This window comes from Ursus americanus, chromosome 13, assembly GCF_024610735.1.
Source record: "Ursus americanus isolate L20-20 chromosome 13, mUrsAme1.1.p, whole genome shotgun sequence".
In the NCBI taxonomy this organism is placed as follows: Eukaryota; Metazoa; Chordata; class Mammalia; order Carnivora; family Ursidae; genus Ursus; species Ursus americanus.
In genome coordinates this window covers 2,951,526-2,969,837 of record NC_142139.1, presented here as the reverse complement: position 1 = coordinate 2,969,837, position 18,312 = coordinate 2,951,526, and the positions used below count along the sequence as shown (strand labels likewise).

At 36.2% G+C, this 18,312-nt stretch overlaps 1 long non-coding RNA gene across 1 annotated transcript in view; it reads right to left on the bottom strand.

Moving 5' to 3' along the window:
* The window catches only part of LOC123793384 (uncharacterized), a 102,007-nt gene extending 84,405 nt beyond the window's left edge, over positions 1-17,602 (bottom strand). The window contains exons 1-4 of the long non-coding RNA XR_006779933.2: positions 17,196-17,602; positions 14,719-14,792; positions 12,835-13,005; positions 8,227-8,343 (exon numbers count right to left, since the gene is read on the bottom strand). This is a non-coding gene — a long non-coding RNA (uncharacterized LOC123793384). The remainder of the gene's footprint in view (positions 1-8,226; positions 8,344-12,834; positions 13,006-14,718; positions 14,793-17,195) is intronic.
* Between the last annotated feature and the right edge of the window lie 710 nt (positions 17,603-18,312).

The following is an 18,312-nucleotide window of genomic DNA, read 5'->3' as shown; positions in this document are numbered from 1 at the left end:
CTTTTAGAGGAAAACCTGCACTGGTGTCCTGGGGAGAGCAACGCTACAGTCCAAGGAAGAATCAAGACTCCCACATGCTCCGACAAACTGGGTCTGGGGAAGAAATGTTCATGACCAGATTAGCACTGGGTTATTGGGAAGAGTACACACCTCACTTCTCGGTCTGCTTTCTCTCATAAACTCTTGTGCCTATTAGTGCTAATATTTTCTTTCGCTCAGCTCTTTCTTCCTTTTTCTTTCTCATTTACTCCAAATGCAGACAGTTTAGCAAACTGCCAAAAAAGTTACTTCATTTTGGACCTAGGGTTATGGTTTTTAAATTAATATTTACTTTGGCCCACATTTCACTTTTGTTTATATTTTTCCCTGACAATCTAAGTTGTACTTGAAAAGAGTCATTTACAACACAGCATCTGAGGCTGGCCTCCAGGAAAAACAGGAATGAATCCTGACATCAGCAATAATCAGAAATGCCATGTAAAGGACTTTAGGGGAGCCTTTCGGAATTGATTCTAAGAGCCTCCTTATAAAATGTCTGATAGAAGAACAGTGAAACCTGAAGAGTTTTTCTTCTTATCCACTCCCCAACTTTTTTGTTGTTAAATAGTCTTTTTGATAAATAGACCTATAAGGGAAACTTCACAAGAAATTTGTGAAGAAGGTTGGAATCTCCAAGATGTTTACCTGCAGAGCTTGATGCCTGAGATCATTAATTAAAAAATATGAATATCTTATGAATATTCAGGAGAATGTGAATGTGACAGAGTCCTGGGTGTTTCAGATCAATGGCTTTTTGCATGGTACTCACTGATGACTTTAGAAGTAAAAGAGCACTTTCTGGAGATTCTTCACAATAAATATTCTAATCTTCAAAGCACTCTCAAGCCTGTCTATCAAACAAATGTGTAAAAAGAGATCGTCAAATCAACAGAACTGTAGCATTAAATTTAATGGATTGCTTTTTGCTTAACGTTTCTGTAAAAGAGAAAAAAAGGTGCTTTCTTGCTGTAATCAGGGCCTATTTAACTTATTTGCTCAGAGAAACAGTTCAGTTGGACCCCAGAGGTACAAAACCCACACATGAAGTGTTCTGACCGCTCTGTTAAGCCTTTGGATTGTATTTCATCAGGCGGTTCTAGGCACTCTTGTTTCCACTTCTCAGCTCCTTTCTGACCACAGCTTCCTTTGGTCAACCCAGCTTCTCTCCCAATTTTCAATGACTGCTTATCAGCCAATCAGCTGAAGTCTCCAGGTTCACCCTCAGAGTCAGACTCTCCCACCTGGATGCATGAGGCCCTCCTCATCATCTCACCAACTCCTCCACCAAGGTCTGGATCATTCCCATGGGCAGTTTTCTCTTCATCTCTCCATATAAATTTGTAAGAGAAAACACAGACCTTCCACCCCCCACACACAAATTTACCAGGAGAAATCTGAATGAAGTCTGTATTTAATTTAACAATATTGTACCAATATTAACGACAATTTTGTGTAAGTATACCAAGGTTCTGTAAAATGGAACATTAGGAGAAGCTGAGGCAAGAGCACATAAGAATAATTTGTACTGTTTTTGCAACTCTTTTTCAAGTGTACCATTACTTCTAATTAGAAGATTTTTTTTAAAAATGTACCAGATGTTGCCATTTAACAAATATCTACTATCTATTTTTCCAAATTTTATATACTTTTTTCTGTTAATTCCTTAATTGTTCACCACTTCTATGTCAATCTTTGCTCAGAAGGTTTATTCTTTCTTCATAGAATACTTTGCTCAAAGTCCATACTAATCCTTAAGCATATGTTCCTTTAAAGATCCTGCTTTTATTTTTTTCTCATAGGGTTTACTGCCCCCAACGTACAGCATAGGAGCTATCCTATCAGGAATGAAAATTATTTTTTTCTTTCTTTACCCTAACTCCTGCTTGTATTCCCTTACAAGGAAACCTTTAGTCTCATTCTACTTAGAGACCGTATTCTTGTATTCTGAGAATTTACATTTCATTACCCCTTCCTCTTCTAATTAATTTTCCAAAAGCAAGTTCTTTAATTGATCTGGAACTTTATACAGAATTATATATTTCTTAGAACTGTCTTCCTAACTCTCCCCATCAAGTTTAATAATTCTGTATTTCCTAGTCTAGATCTGCACTGTCTCACAGGGGAGGTCTCAGCTGCATAGAGCGATTCAGCACTTGAAATATGGCTAGTCCAGTGGTGAGGTGCTACACATGTAAAACATCAGCTTTCAAACACTTAGCATGAAAAACAGTATAAAACATCTTATTAAAATTTTGTATGGATTACATTTTGAAATGATAATAGGGACATATTAGATAAAATAAAATATGTTATTAAGCTTAATTTCACCTGTTTCTTTTCACATTTTTAAGGTGGCTTCTATAATGTTTAAAATGACAAATACTGCTTGCATTATATTTTTGTGGGACAATACTTCTGCAGATACGTATTTTCCTCCTTTACTTCCTAACCGTATTAAACGTGATTAACCATCTTCTTTCCATCCTTACTGTTCTTGGTATGGCTGCTCTACAATCCCCTGATCCCTATGCTACTTCTTTTCTTCTTCTCCTTCATCAACCCCTGACTCTCTTATCTCAACATCCAGCAGTTGGGATCAAATGCCTTGAACTTTCTATGCTGTAATTTATACATCAGCTTCCTTAAAGGGGACCTTTTTCCTAAGCTGTTGTGTTTTATTTTGCTTTTATCCTCAGTTATTCATAGGTAAAGATGCCCAAATCTCTGCTGGAATGTCACTTTATATCTCATAGCATAACCTCATCTCTGGGGAAATTCCTTAGGCCATCTCCATTAGTGCATTCTGTATGGAACCCCAAATTTCAAGTACGTAATTCTGAATGTGGTAACTTTCCTGACAGGTACTGACTGACGTCACCATTTGCTGTTATCACGGCCATTTCCTATCGGGCATCTTCCAAATTATTTTTCCTGCCTTCCATCAGAATCTAGTCTTGAGTTCCTAGCACCTACCAGAGCTGACAGCCCATTCTATGGAGAGGAGAGTGGTCACTAGATGCTTTTTAAGTGGATAGAATTGATTCAAAAGGATGGAGGCTTTTCTTGGTATAGGTGGTGGGGTAGAGATGCTTTTGTTTAAGGAAAACAATTAACATTATCTTCTTAAAGGCTTATGTACCCAGGTTCTTTCTAATCTAATTCTTTAACACATTATCAAAAAGTGAATTTACACACTCACTTTTTTGACTGGACAACACCTGTCTTCACAGCTGTCTAGTAGTTATTTTGTATCCTAGATATCTGTGGATATAACTTAAGATTCTATCGTATATTTCACATGTATGCTATTTAATTTTCATTGTATTATTTTTCACTTCATCTTTATCTAGCAATAGCTGTAAACTGTTTATAACATTAGTTCTTCTTTTTCCCTGTTTGCTTCCCCTCACTACCTGACATACCAAGAATTGTACAGGGTATGAGATTTTACTCTTTTCATTACTGTTTCATAGATAGTGGAAGAAAATTCCAGATTGCTATGTCAGAAACAAAGGACTTCACCACTTAAACTTCATTTTCATTTGTGTTTGGTTCTCCATGTCTTTCAAGTTCCATGGGGAAGGACAATGCTGGTGGCCCTAAATGATGCATGCATACTCAGTGATTTGCATTAGAGAAGAACCCTGAACTTGGAGGATTAATGCTTTTTTCCCCCCAATTCCATTGAGAAATAATTGAGGTACATTACCGTATAAGTTTAAGTCATACAGAAGATGGTTGATTTATATATGCAGTTGACCCTTAATGCAGGGGTTATGGGTGCCAATTCACCACACGGTCAAAATCCACATAACTATTCATAGCCTACTGTTGAACAGAAGCCTTAATGATAAACTAAATTGACACATTTTATATATGTATTATACAACATATTTTTACAATAAAGTAAGCTAGAGAAAAGTAAATGCTAAAAAGAAAATCATAAAAAAGAGAAAATACATTTATAGTACTAACCTGTAAAAATCTACATATAAGTGGACCGTTGCAGTTTAAACCCATGTTGTTCAAGGGTCAACTGTATTGTGAAATAAATGATTACAATAGGTTCAGTTAACGTCCATCTTCTTATATAGATATAATAAAAAGAAAAATCTGATCTCTTCTATGAGTTTGGTGATTTTGTTTGTTTTAGGTTCCACACATAAGCGAGATTGTATAGTATCTGTCCTTTGACTTATTTCACTGCACATAATGACTTCAAGGTCCATCCATGTTGTCACAAATGGCAAGATTTCATTCTTTTTTACAGCTCAGTAATATTCCATCATGCGTATATACATCACATCTTTATTCATTCATCTATCAATGGACATTCAGGTTGTTTCCATGTCTTGGCTGTTGTAAATAATATTGCTATAAACATAAGAGTTCAGATATCTTTTCAAATTAGTGTTTTTGTTTTCTTCAGTGAGATTTCTGAATCATATGGTTGATCTATTTTTAACTTTCTAAGGAACTTCCGTACTGTTTTCCATAGTGGCTGTATCAGTTTATGTTCCCAACAGTGTACCAGGGCTCCCTTTTCTCCACATCCTCACCAACACTTGTTTCTTGTCTTTTTGATAATAGACATTCTGACAGGTGTGAAATAATATGGCATTTTGGTTTTGCTTTTGAGTTCCCTGATGGTTAGTAATATTGAGTATCTTTTTATGTATCTGTTAAATATCTGTATGTCTTCTTTGAAAATATATCTATTCAGGTTCTCTGTTTTTAATCAGATTAGGGTAATGTTTCTTCCTTCATCTTCTACCAACTCTTCCCTCCCTTAGGAAACCTCGGTAGTAGAAGTCACCTTCTATCAAATAGTTCTTTCTTTTGATTTTATTATTTATTTATCTATTTATCTATTTATTTGTTTGAGAGAGAGAGAGAGCAGGGGGAGAGGGACAAGCAGACTCCCTGCTGAACAAGGAGTCTGACTTGGGGCTCAATCCCAAGAGCCTGAGATAATGACCTGAGCCGAAATCAAGAGTTGGATGCAAAAAGCTCTTTCGATTTAACAATTATGTGTGTTGCACTTTTCTGCTTGTTGAACAGCAAGCTCGTTTTCCTCCTCTTTGTTCTTCTCTGTCTGCCTATAGGGCAATTTCCATCTCTCCGTTTTGCAGGGTCAAAAGCTCAAAAACAGTACTATGGTGATTACACCCACTCCAGGGGCGACAAAAATAATGAGGAAGATGGTGGAGTTGATTCCTTCATCTAGTCCTTGAAAAATGACAGCAGCGTCTGCTGACAAGAGTTAAGTTGACTAGAGGCCATGCAGCAGTAAGTTCCAGTGTGGTTCTGAGTTGCCTTCTGTGGCACTTCAAGGTCAAATGTCATGCCATTCCAGGTACGACAAGGCTGGAGTTGTGTGTACCTTCGCAGGCAAGCATCTGCTCCATCCCTTTTACTCATGTCTGCTTGCCAGGGCAACCAGATTCATCTTGGCTTATATAAGACATGGAGTTAGAGCACAGTGAATGTTTTCTCCCACCATGATGAATAAAGTCAGTTTCATAGCTAAAAGCCAATTTTGAGTTATATAAACTTCAATCTTAAAAATAGTTTTTTATATTCATTAAGCAACGAGTTGACTTAGCACCTACCTTGTTCAATATCTGATCCAGGTCCTAGTAAATTAAGAAAATGAGTAAAATAAAGTATATGGTCTCAGTAGGACTTAAAATCTTCTGGGCTCATTTAGAAGGCTCAACATATAGTTTTCTTATATAATTCATTATTTCCACCTTAGTAACAATGTCCTTCCACCTACTCCATCTCAAAATTATTCCATGGTTCTTCTTTTATACTGGTTAATGGAGGTAATGGAACTAACCTTTATAGAGTGTAAATGCTTTCTGTGTTTTATCACTGTTGATCTTTATTTGTATTAAGATTTTTATCCTTATTATATAACCAAGTCTATTGATATTAAAAAAAACCAGATGTCACACAAAATATTTAAATGGAAAAAATATTATGTATACCTAGGTCCAGCTGACTCCAATGCCCACATTTTCCTGTTACTAAGCTTTTTCTCTGTATGACATCTGTCTTGGGTAAATGTAACTACAATCTCTTAAAAAGCACATGGCCCCCGAGAAATTATGTAAACCAGAAAAGATACTTTATTATTTAATTTTTGATGTTCACTTTGTACCTAATATTTATTAGATGTTATGCCTGCTTCCTATTTGGTCCTCTACTATTTCATCCAGTCTCTAGCCAAATTAGTCTCTATTTCTTCTCTATGATTTTTAAATGTATATGTTGCAGTATTAATGAATAACCATAAAATATTTCCTTATTTCACCATACTCGTGAACCATGAATGCCTTGAGAGTAGAAAATGAACTCACATTAAACATGAAGCCTGGGGCAAACGAGCCCTCAAAAAATAATCAGTGATGGAGACTAATTATATGATGCTTATCTTCTTACAAGTGAAAAATTATTTCTATATTATTCTTTTGCCATGTAAGCAAGACCATTGCAATTTGTATGAATGTGCAGAGGCTTTGGGTGAGTAGTTCCCCTGATGATTTCTTTCTGGTATCTCAGATGCACTTTCTGGACTTTTTTAGACGCAAACAGGTGGATAAAATTATTTCTCCAGACTCTTCGAACTTCCTGAGGAATCTATGTCGAATGTCTCTCACATTAGCACCTATAACAGAGCTCCTGGTTAAGAGAGAGTTAACACACATCCCTCACACCTGGTTTCCGTCTGGGCTGTGACAGTAATTACAGGTCTCTAGCCAAAGATAACATCTAAAGTTGGACAGATGCTTAGTTCCTCCAATGTTGAAATGAAATATTACTTTTCAACCATGATAGTCCCTGATACCATCCCAATCCTCTTTTCGCTGAAATGTCATAGCCAGCAGGAGAGTATTAGGAAAAATGGATGTACTGTCTGACTCGATACTGCGTCTACCACATGACGTTGTCAGTATTCTCAGAAACACTCACACCCTTAGGAAAATAGTAACGTGTGGCCTGTTTACAAACGAAACTCAAAGTGTCTCTTGTGTTTCTATAAACCTGGAACATGAATCATCTTATGTGTTACATATATTTAAGAAAGAGACAGTACGAGCTCTATTTCCTATAGACAAAGACATGCTGCCTTACGGAGTTACTGTAGAATTGTCAGGCGTGATATTGGTATTATTATATTTGGAAACAGTCATAATCTATTAGATACATATAATGAAGCATTTCTACTTGAGTAACGTGAATCCAGGATTTTCTGTAAAATAATTGAAAACAAATACAGCACATGATGGGGGCAACAAGCAAAACAAAAAACGGCAGAAAACGTATCATTGTTGAAGCTACGAGAAGATAAATGGTTGTCCATTGTGCCCCTTTCTCTACTTTTCTGTAGATTTTAAATATTCCAAAATTAAAAGTTAAAAAACGTTTTCTCCTCCCATAGAGAAAAAGTTAGTTTCACAGCTAAAAGTCAGTGCGAGATATATAAACCTCAAATGCTTCAGTTGCATTGAAGCGTTTGTTTCATAATTCTTTCCTATTCGCTTGCTTATTTTTTTTATTAACTTGACTAATTGTTAGATCAAAGCATAAAACACAGTCTCTAAGAATTCTTTAAAGTCTAACAGCTAGATGAAAAGAATGGAAGGGATGTAAAATAGTTTCTTCTGCAACATTATACTGCGTGAAAGGAGCCCCTCCCACCCCCATGGCGTTTCTTTCCACAGACTTTTGTCATTGAAAGATTCCTCCAAAACACTGCTAGTCCCCATGCGTTGTCTCAGCCTTTGTCTTTAATCTTTGTTTCCTGTCAAGTCAGGATCCATTTTAGCAACCAATCCCTCTTTCACAAATTTAACCTCTCAGGAGTGTTTATTGGAACCAGTTCCTCAAGGAGAACTGCAAAAGGAGCTTGCTTCTCCCGAATAGATATTTCTTGCTGCAGGATTTCTGTCTGCTACTTTGTGCTGACCGCCCTGTTTGACTGACCTTTAATTTCCTGTATTGCTCTCCTCTCTGCCAGCAATAATCTACCGATTCCTCTAGGCTAGGTTTTGATTTCGGCCTTCTGCTCATGCTTCAACTCCAGATAAACTGTCTGGTTCAAGACTCCTTTCTAGCTCAGATGTCCAGTTTCCCGGCATTTAGCTCTACCAGGCCGTTCTGACACTTACTTGTTCTTACCTACATGTTGCCGGTTTGCTCCTCGTCCCTGCTCACATCCGTGACTGCACGGCTCTCCTGAGGTGACATATTCAGACGGAGGTGTTGGTGTTTTGGGGAAATGGAATCCACCAATTTCTGTGGAGAACATTGCTTCATGTGGCTTTTTATATGAAACAATCACATACACCACATTCATGCAAACACATACATAATTTCCTATTATATGCCATTCGATAACAGTGAAATTGTAATACACATGAATACTACAGACACCTTCACAGTATGTTGACTCTTCTGCGTCTGAAATGTGTATCACCACCCCTTCAGTTAAGATAAATTCTTAACATTTTCAGGTTTTCCTGAAATGAGTCTAAGGAACAACTCATTTCATATCATTTCATATCTAAGACTGTAGTCAATGTGGAGAAAAAAAGATAAAAAATGCAGTATTTCTTGAAAAAAAGAACAAAAAACTTATTCAGTAGACGATTTCTCCAGGAGGTATTTGCAGGTCTTAATAAATTATTTAAAATACAGTATATAGTACATAATGATATTTGTTAAAAATAAAGACTATTTATATACTGTGAATATATCCCTTTTTTGAGTTTATATTTTATATAAACTTTTAGTTATTTATTTAATTTACTTTTTTTAAGAGAGGGAGAGGGGAGGGGCAGGTGGAGAGGGAGAGAGAGAATCTTAAGCAGGCTCCACACCCAGCTCAAAGCCCTATGTGGGGCTGGATCTCACAACCCTGAGATCATGACCTGAGCTGAAACCAAGAGTAGGAGGCTTAACTAACTGAGTCACCCAGACGCCCCTAGACTTTTAAAATTAAAAACTTTTCAGTGAAGGAAGTACATGGAAAAAACATCAGAGAGCATAAAATAATGTAACAAAAGTAAAACAGATATATTAAATTATGACAATCTAAATTGGATAAAGCTCATCTATTAAAATATTTCAAAATAGATCAAAACACAAAAACACAATATTATATCTATTTTCAAAAGTGATATTGGCTCATAATTTGTCCACGTGTAGGACATGCTTGCCAGTTTGGGTCATTCAGCATCCATTTCCCCTTTCAAATTGAGCCACAAATTCCTTCCTTACTCCCCAGTAAACGATCTATACTTGTACAAATGATACTACCTTCTAGGATTTAAGTACTGAAATCATTATGCAAGGATAGACGGAAAATCTGTAGTTCATACAATTCGGTGCAGCACCCAGTCTGTACTGTTACAAAGCTCTTCCTGGAGTCCGTGCTTCTTCCATCTCCCAGAATTCCATGGTTTCAATCCATTTTTTGACTTTGTTCTCCCACCTTTCTTACAATTCTATAAACTCTCAGTGTTTCGTTCTATAAACTCCCTTATGGTTTCAACAAATTTGCTTCTTGCTTAAGTTTGTCAAAATCAGTTTTGTGTGTTTGCAAAGAAAGACTCCAATTAATATAGATAAGGATACAAGAAAAAGAACTAATCACAGACACTTGGAGAGTTATAGGGTATTTGGGACTGTGCTGTTGAGATGGGCTAGAAGAGAAATAATGTCACACAAATGTATACACGTAAACATGCATACATACACAGATAGAGAGGGAGGTATACCTTTGGCTATAGATACAGACATACACATATATATTGTGTCCTAGGATGGAAAATTGGGAGGCCTATGAGAAAATAGCCAATTCAAGTATTAACTTAATATCACCTCGAACACAGTCTCCCTGAGAGCAAGTCACTGGTGCCATAAAACATTTCGGAGGGCATGGGGATTTGGGCACCTTGTGGTAGGGTGACTCATCTCCATGGCAATGCAAAAGAATGCCACGCTTAAAACTCCAAATTAAAGAATAAACTGATGCTCATAAAAGACTAAGAATTCAACTGATTCTGTAGTTTAGTAACATACAACTTAATTGTTCGTTTGCTTTTCATTTACGGCCGTAAGACAATGATCATGAAGATGGAAAGGAAGGAGTGACTCACCCGTTCTTCTCCTATGAAGCACTCTGCACTGACTGCCACTGCCTAAGGGGGCTCTTTCTCACTGGCTTAAAAAAAAAGCTGTTATTTCCTTGCCTGAGGAAGCTCTTTTAGAAGAGGTAGTTAATAATTCCTCTCATGCCTTAGCCCACCATTATTACACAAGTAACTAGAACCAGACTCCAGAATACCTCAGGGTATCATATGTAGGATCAAATTTGTGTAGAGAAGACTAACAAACCAGAAAAATGGCAAGAATTTGCCGATTTATATGTCAAAATTTGTTATTTTGAACTTTGAGGGTATATGACTAAGGAAGGCACAGCTGAATTTAGATTGGTCGAAATTTGTTAAAATCGAAGTACTTACCAGAAAATATATTTATAACTTGTCATCTGAAACACCTAATATGTTCCTCAACTTTATTAGTATGTTTAATAAACCTGGACCTAACATTGACACTCTAAAGGAATTTGACATGTCAGAAATCCTTGGGCAAATAAGAAAAATGGAGTTTTGCTGCTACCATTCACAAATATCTCATTTTTTCCCTTAACATTGTCCTTAAAGGACGTTTTTGTTAAAAACATTTGTTAAAAAACAAAAACAAAAACCTCCCTTTTTAAAAATGTTGTGACAGACATTCGTATGGGTAGTATCAGTAACCATAAAAGTCAAATTTGTTGACTGTCTCCCCAAGCTTAGAGTCATCGTGAAAGACATTAGAGTTAAAACAGGCTCCATAATCTCAGTAGAAATGAAAAAAACCCTGTAGAGGAAGAGTCTAGGGCATGACACCAGAAGGAAGATGTCGGAGATGACTGTAACGCCTGCCAGTGAGTAGAATAGTTTGATTTGCATAAATCTCTGGTGGTGGTTAATTAATCATGAAGTCCTTGAAAATGAATCACAGATGTAAAATATTAAGGTTTTATTTAGTTTATATGACAAAAAATTCAATTTTAAAATTTTAATTTAAAAAAGAGAAAAGAAAAATTCAATCTGGGAACAGAGGACTGATGTTGACTACCCCAAAGGGGAAGGTAAAAACAAAAACAAAAGTGAGAAGTTGGCACTGATTCTTTTTTGCCATGGGAAAATTTGTAAAGATTTGACAAAGAACTTAGGTTTTAATGATTTTAAGACACAATTCAGAAAAAAAGAAACTCTGAATGCCCAATAAATATATGCCTTGATAACCAATCCCACTTGTAATTAGGAAAGTGCAAGGTAAAACAGAACTGAGATAGTTTGGTACATATCAGAAAAGTCTGACAATACTAAGGCTTATATACTGTTTTTGTGTTGTAAATGTATACAAACATATTGAAGAACTATTAATATTACTTAATAAAGCTAGAGCTAGATTTTCCCTAAAATCTAGAAATTCTACTTCTAGGTATGCAGAGAACTATGTATACAAAAGACATATACAAGAATGTTCATGATAATATTGACTGTATAGACACAAAATTGGAAATGACCTAAATGTCCATCAAAAGTGGAAGACGAATTATGGTAAATTCATACAATCATTGAAATGAATTAAATAGAGCTATCTCTACCCATATAGATAAATACCAAAAATGTGACATTGGGCTGAAGAAACATGTTACTTAAGGATACAGAAGCTATGATCCCTTTTAGATGAGGTTTAAAACATAAAAACTAGTATTTATTGATGCTATACTGATAGAAAAACTTGTGGACTTAATCTCTTAGATACTAAAAGTTCTAAGCTATTTGATCAAGAGTATCAGAAATAGTTTAAAAAGTTTTTATAAATATATCAAGGGGCTTAACAGTGAGAAGAAACTCTCCCACTTTGACATCTTTGGTTTCTAAATCCATGACTAGGAGAAAAATACCACTGTATACATTGGTCACTAATTATACACATGTACTGCATTTTGTGCCCCAGTCATGGAACTGAGTGCTACGCCATTTCCTGATGCTATAAAATGCTATAAATGCTTTTAGACCTAAAAGCATCTAATCAAATCGGAACATCCCATGTTGTATTACTACAGTATATCAGCTATTTTGCAAGTCTACATCAGCTAATACTTGCAGACATATAGTAATTAGGGACAACAAACCCAAGTCTAGAACAATTACTTCCGGGGCGCCTGGGTGGCTCAGTCGTTAAGGGTCTGCCTTTGGCTCAGGGCGTGATCCTGGTGTTCTGGGATCGAGCCCTGCATCGGGCTCCTCTGCTGGGAGCCTGCTTCTTCCTCTCCCACTCCCCCTGCTTGTGTTCCCTCTCTCACTGGCTGTCTCTCTCTCTCTCTCTCTCAAATAAATAAATAAAATAAAATAAAATAAAAAAAGAACAATTACTTCCAACAAGAACAAATCTTTGTTTTCCTTTCAAGATAAAAATGGAGAATAATTAACTTAAAACAGGTAATTGACAACTGCCCTCAAGATATGATCTCACCAAATATCACCACCAAAACTGATGCTTCCACAAAGCCTTCCTTATCTCTAGGTTAGGTTCGTACCCCAAAATGTGTTCCTATAGCCACTGATAGCTTCCATATTGTAGCATTTGTCATGTCTTATTATAACTATGGTTAGTGTCTATTGTTACCATGAGACTAAGCTCCACTGAGGATAAGAATTTTACCTTGTTTAGGGGCGCCTGGGTGGCTTGGTCGTTAAGCTTCCGCCTGCGGCTCAGGGTGTGATCCTGGAGTCCTGGGATCGAGGCCCGCATCAGGCTCCTCCGCTGGGAGCCTGCTTCTTCCTCTCCCACTCCGCCTGCTTGTGTTCCCTCTCTCGCTGGCTGTCTCTCTCTCTGTCAAATAAATAAATAAATAAATAAATAAATAAATAAATAAATAAATAAGAATTTTACCTTGTTTACCACTGAACCCTCAATTCCTCGGACAATGTCTGGCATGTGGTAGCTGCTCAGAAGTACTGTTGAAGGAATGAATAGTCACCCAAGAACTGATGGATACTAATGAAATATTTGTGTGAAGATGTGATGCACGTGAAGTTTATATTTCCAATGAACAAAGGAAGGATTCTTACGCAATAATAATAGTTGACATAATAGAGTTTACTCTTTTCCAGTCACTGTTTTAAGTCTCATTTAAGAGTCACTCAAGGATCTCATATTATTTTTGTCCTCAGAAAGTTTAAGTACCTCCTCTTTTGAAGCACATTTGTTCCACAGACATATTTCGGGGGTCCCCTTAACACAATTTAAAAATTTTTGGATACAATTAGACAAGATGTAAGAAGTTCAGGATACATCCAACTGCAACCACCCATTGAGTTTCACTTGCCAGCTTGAGTGTGTGTGTGTGTGTGAGTGTGTGTGTGTGTGTGCATGTTTTCTTTTTTGTCATCTGCATGGTCCCTGAAAGCATTTAAATTAGTCACCCATGCCATAACAAGTAAATGTAATTATTACTTCTTTCTACTCACATGGTAATAATTTTTCAGCTTTCTGCAAGTAGGTGAGTGACTACATGTAGTGTTCCCTGGTGGATTAGAAGCAGAAGAACTATCTGATTTTCTGTGTCCCTGAGGGAGCCAATTAAGTAGGGTTTTTTGAGTATAGTTTAAATTACTAAATATGGGGGTAGGGGGTTCTAGAGGTCAGCCTGAATTGAGTGCGATAAAATTTCAATCATTCGGAAGCACGTCAAATAGATTAGTAGGGTAAGACAGTTGAGGGTTTTGCTTGGAAACTGCCAAACCTTACAGAAATTAGATATTCCTAAAGAAAGATAAACACTCACCAAATTGGTCTAAGAACAATAGTTTGTCATAAACTCAGTGGAATGATTTTGAGTTTAGTAATTTTTCTCCAGCAAGCTCCTGGTGGCTGAGTGCAGAAAAAGAAACTATGGCAAATATTATACCACAATGCAAGGCAAAGTCTTAGGAGATTTTATTAATACCTGGTATTGCTCATACTGTGGGAAGTCAAGCAACGATCCGTTCAAATCCTTATTTGAAAGAGAAAGCTTAACAGCACCAATAATTATATAATTTCCCAAGTTCCCTCTCAGTGCTTCTACTTTGCCGCAAACCTAATAAATTTACCTACCCACATCATACTCAGATGAGAGTGGTGGAGAGGCAGAGGGAAACACAACTAGGAAAATAACTGTTTTCTCCTGTGAACTCACGTCACCTGTGTGTTGGCACACACCAAAGAGTCTCAGTGATACTAGACCTCTGGTACTTAGGTTTCTGAGTATGCGCAGCATCATCAGGTGAGTCAGCCCAAACCTAGGCTTACCTAGACCACAGATCAGGGGTGACTCCATTAACTAGATAAAATGTAGTCTTAGGAACCACACATCACCCAACTCTGAAGCAACCCAGACTCTGGACACTAGAATATTCCCCCAATACTTTTGAAGGCATCCTAACACCCATATCTGCCTGAAAAGTCCTAGGCACACTTCAGGTCACAATTCAAATGCCCTTTTCTCATAAGACCTTCACAATGCAGTTCATTATAATTTGCCTTTCAAGACTTCAGTTTTACCTCTAGTATAGCATTCATTGCCATCTTTTCTGTACACGTTGTTTGTATCTGGGTCCTCAACCAGGCTGTAGCTTCTGAAAGAGAAAGATCAGTTTTGAATACGGTTTCTCATTGAATAAAATGGAGTTCATAGAGTCATGAGGCTCTTCAGTTTGGACAACTATAGCATTTCATACTCTTTCACTCTGTTCTAGTTAAAAGTTCCTCATTATACTCTGGGCCTGAACCAACCTCAATGTTAGGATCTGATAGCTGGCCAATGAAGAAGAAGAAAAAGATCTAAGTGTTCAGTTTTGCTCCTTGCCTGTATCTTGAAGTGGGTCTCGTTATTATCACCCCTTCCCTTTAATAATAGAGGTGGTTAATAAAGTGCACTGAGATAAACCGTTCACATGGGAGAGGGCTTCACATTGGGGAGGGTAATCTCCAAACAGGGTACAAGAGAAACTGCATTATACAAAATATCATCACACCAAGAAGTATATGTCAGGAAGAAAGTTATTAAAGAGCATAGGTGAGCTCAGTTAACATCTACATTTATTTTTGGACCTGCTCAAGAAAAGTAAATAAACAGAAATGAGATTCCCCTAAATTGGAAGATTCCAATATTCTAATGACTTAGAAAAAAACACTAACTAAAAACTCTGGAATCTTTTTCATTTCTAAATAGATACTCAGATTTCCCCTTGTTTGTAAGTCTTCAAAGATAGAGCAGATTTACATAATGAATGTGTTTTCCAAAAGAACATTTTATGGGATGAATCCATTTCTTGTTTCTAAATTTAAAACTGTCTATGGGGAGGAAAGTATGAATTCTAATACTATACAATTATAAAGTGTTATATAAAAATGATAAGGATACATAATTAACAAAAAAGGGCTAATTCTGAAATAACAAGCTTTCTACTCTAACAAGAAACTCAAATACCTAAAGCTTTAACTCAGATATCCTGTCAAAATTCAATTCATGATTGTACTAGAAAGATGGGAATCTGGATAATGAGCATGGTAATAAGCTTATTATTGGTGTTGAAATATTATATTTTTAATTATGAGATTTAATTAAGAGATCTCCTTGTTAATTTAAGTTAAATTTTTCCACCATACATTTATGGGTAGTAATCAAAAACCGATATGGATTTAAGATGTTTAAAATCCTGAAACATAAGGCAGCATATTTCACTAGAGGAAAGCCCTCTTCCACTTCACTCCCCACCCCACCCCCCCACAAAAAAACCTCACTTCCAGAAATGAACCTACTAACACCTGCTAGTTTAATTTTGGTTTATCATCACAACTAAAATGTTAAACTAAAAAGTTAAACCTAAGTACCCATCCCTTCCAAAATCATTACGGTGTCAACTGTCCTCTAAATAAATCATACAACTATTTTATAGGTTTTAATGACCAGACGTATTTTGCTTCCTCAATCATCTGATAGCGTAAGAAACATCTATTACCTTTTCCAGAGAAAAATTAATTGTTTTTCTCCTTTTCATTCTTTCTGAAGCTCATGGGAGCCTGTTCACACTAAGCAGCTGGAACAGAATAGAACTTTTCTATGTTTATTTGAATCAATCAACTGGAGGTCAATTATACAGCAGTAAAATTGACCAAGACCCAGGAGCATAGGTTGAAATTCAGCTAATAAGTTCAACCTACATCATCACCGCTATTGTCTTATGATCATCTCGGTGCTAAATTGTAGATTCAAACACATGTTGCTATGCAAAGCTATCTCTTCTCAAAATTCAAAGACTCCTGTCAGAGTTTTATCCTGTATGCTACTTCCTCTCATCTCCTCCAATTTATTTTTTTCAATTTTATTGTGGTAAGAACACAACATGAGATCTACTTTGAACAGATTTTTTTAAGTGTACCATATATTATTGATACCTCTACACACAGCAGGTACTGTACAGCAGGTGTCTGGAATTTACTCATCGTTGTAACTGAAATTTCATACTTATTGTTAGCAACTCTCCCTTGCCCCCTCCCTCCATCCTCTGGCATCCACAGTTCTATTCTTTGCTTCCTTGAATTTGACTCTTTCAGACACCATATATACATAGAATCATGCAGTATTTGTCCTTCTGTGAGTGGCTTATTTTTCTTAGTATAATGCCTCCAAGTTTCATTCATGTTGTCACATATTGCAGGATTTCCTTCTTTTTAAGAATGAATAAGATCCCATTGTATATATACCACATTTTTTATTCATTCATCTGTTGATGGACATTTAGGTTGTTGCCACATTTTGGCTATTGTGAATAGTGCTGCAGTGAATGTGGGAGTACTAATACCTCTTTAAGATCCTGATTTCAGTTCTTTTCAATGAATACCCAGAAGTGGGATTGCTGGGTCATGGTAGTTCTATTTTTAAATTTTTGAGGAAACTCCATATCATTTCCTGCAGCAGTTGCACCATTTTGCATTTCCAAAAGTGTACAAGGGTTTCAATCTCTCCACAACCTTACCTATTTGTCTTTTTTTCTTTCTTTCTTTCTTCTTCTTCTTCTTTTTTTTTTTTAGATAATGGCCATCCTATCTGGTGTGAGGTGACATCTCATTGTGGTTTTGAATTCATTTCCCTGAGGATTAGTGACATTGAGCATTTTTTGAGATACCTGTTGGCCATTTGTATGTCTTCTTTGGAGAAATGTCTATCCAAGTCTTTAGCCCATTTTTAAATTTGATTATTAGTGTTTTGTTGTTGAGTTGTAGCAGTTCCTTGAATATTTTGGAAATTAACCTCTTAACAGATATATAGATTGCAAATATTTTTTCCCATTCTGTATGTTGCCTTTTCATTCTATTGTTTCCTTTGCTGTGTAGATGCTTTGTAGTTTGGCATAGTCCCATTTGTCTACTTTTGTCATCTCTTCCATTCTGAAAACAAAATAAAGATGCACTATAGCTTCTGACTAACCATTCAGGTAAAGAATATGGGATAACCAGGTCATCACCTCTTTATTTCATTCATTGTTTATTTATTGAGTACCCATAGGGTGCCAGGCACTGCTCTAGACGCCAGGGCTAATGGTATAAAGGACAGACTCTGCCCACAGGGAGCTTACCTTCATGGGGGATAGAGTCAGTAAAGAAGTAAAAAAGTAAATATTATATATATATATATATATATATATGCATGTATACTACATATATATTAAATTGCCAAATAATAATTGTTGAAAAAATGAAACAGGATGAAGAAATAGAGACTGAATCTTATATATATATATTTTTTTGTATTCTAACCCATTTGATTGAACTTCATTGTTTTACAAGGTAAATAACGAAGCAAATTAACTGGAAGCATGGGGATTCAAAAAGCGTAATCAACAGTAATCAAACACTTTAATATGATGTATTTTTAATTAATCTACCTCCTATGTGAAATTGGCTACTACTGAACCAGAAAACTGAAAGGTATGTATAAACAGTTATATTTGTAAGGCAACTTTAATAGTATTAAAGTCTAAAAATAGAATATAACTGTCCATAGGCTTACTTACATAAATATGTAAATATCTAGACTTTTCAAAAGTGTTGAAACTATTTTCAAAATCATATATAGTGACAGATATTTAATAA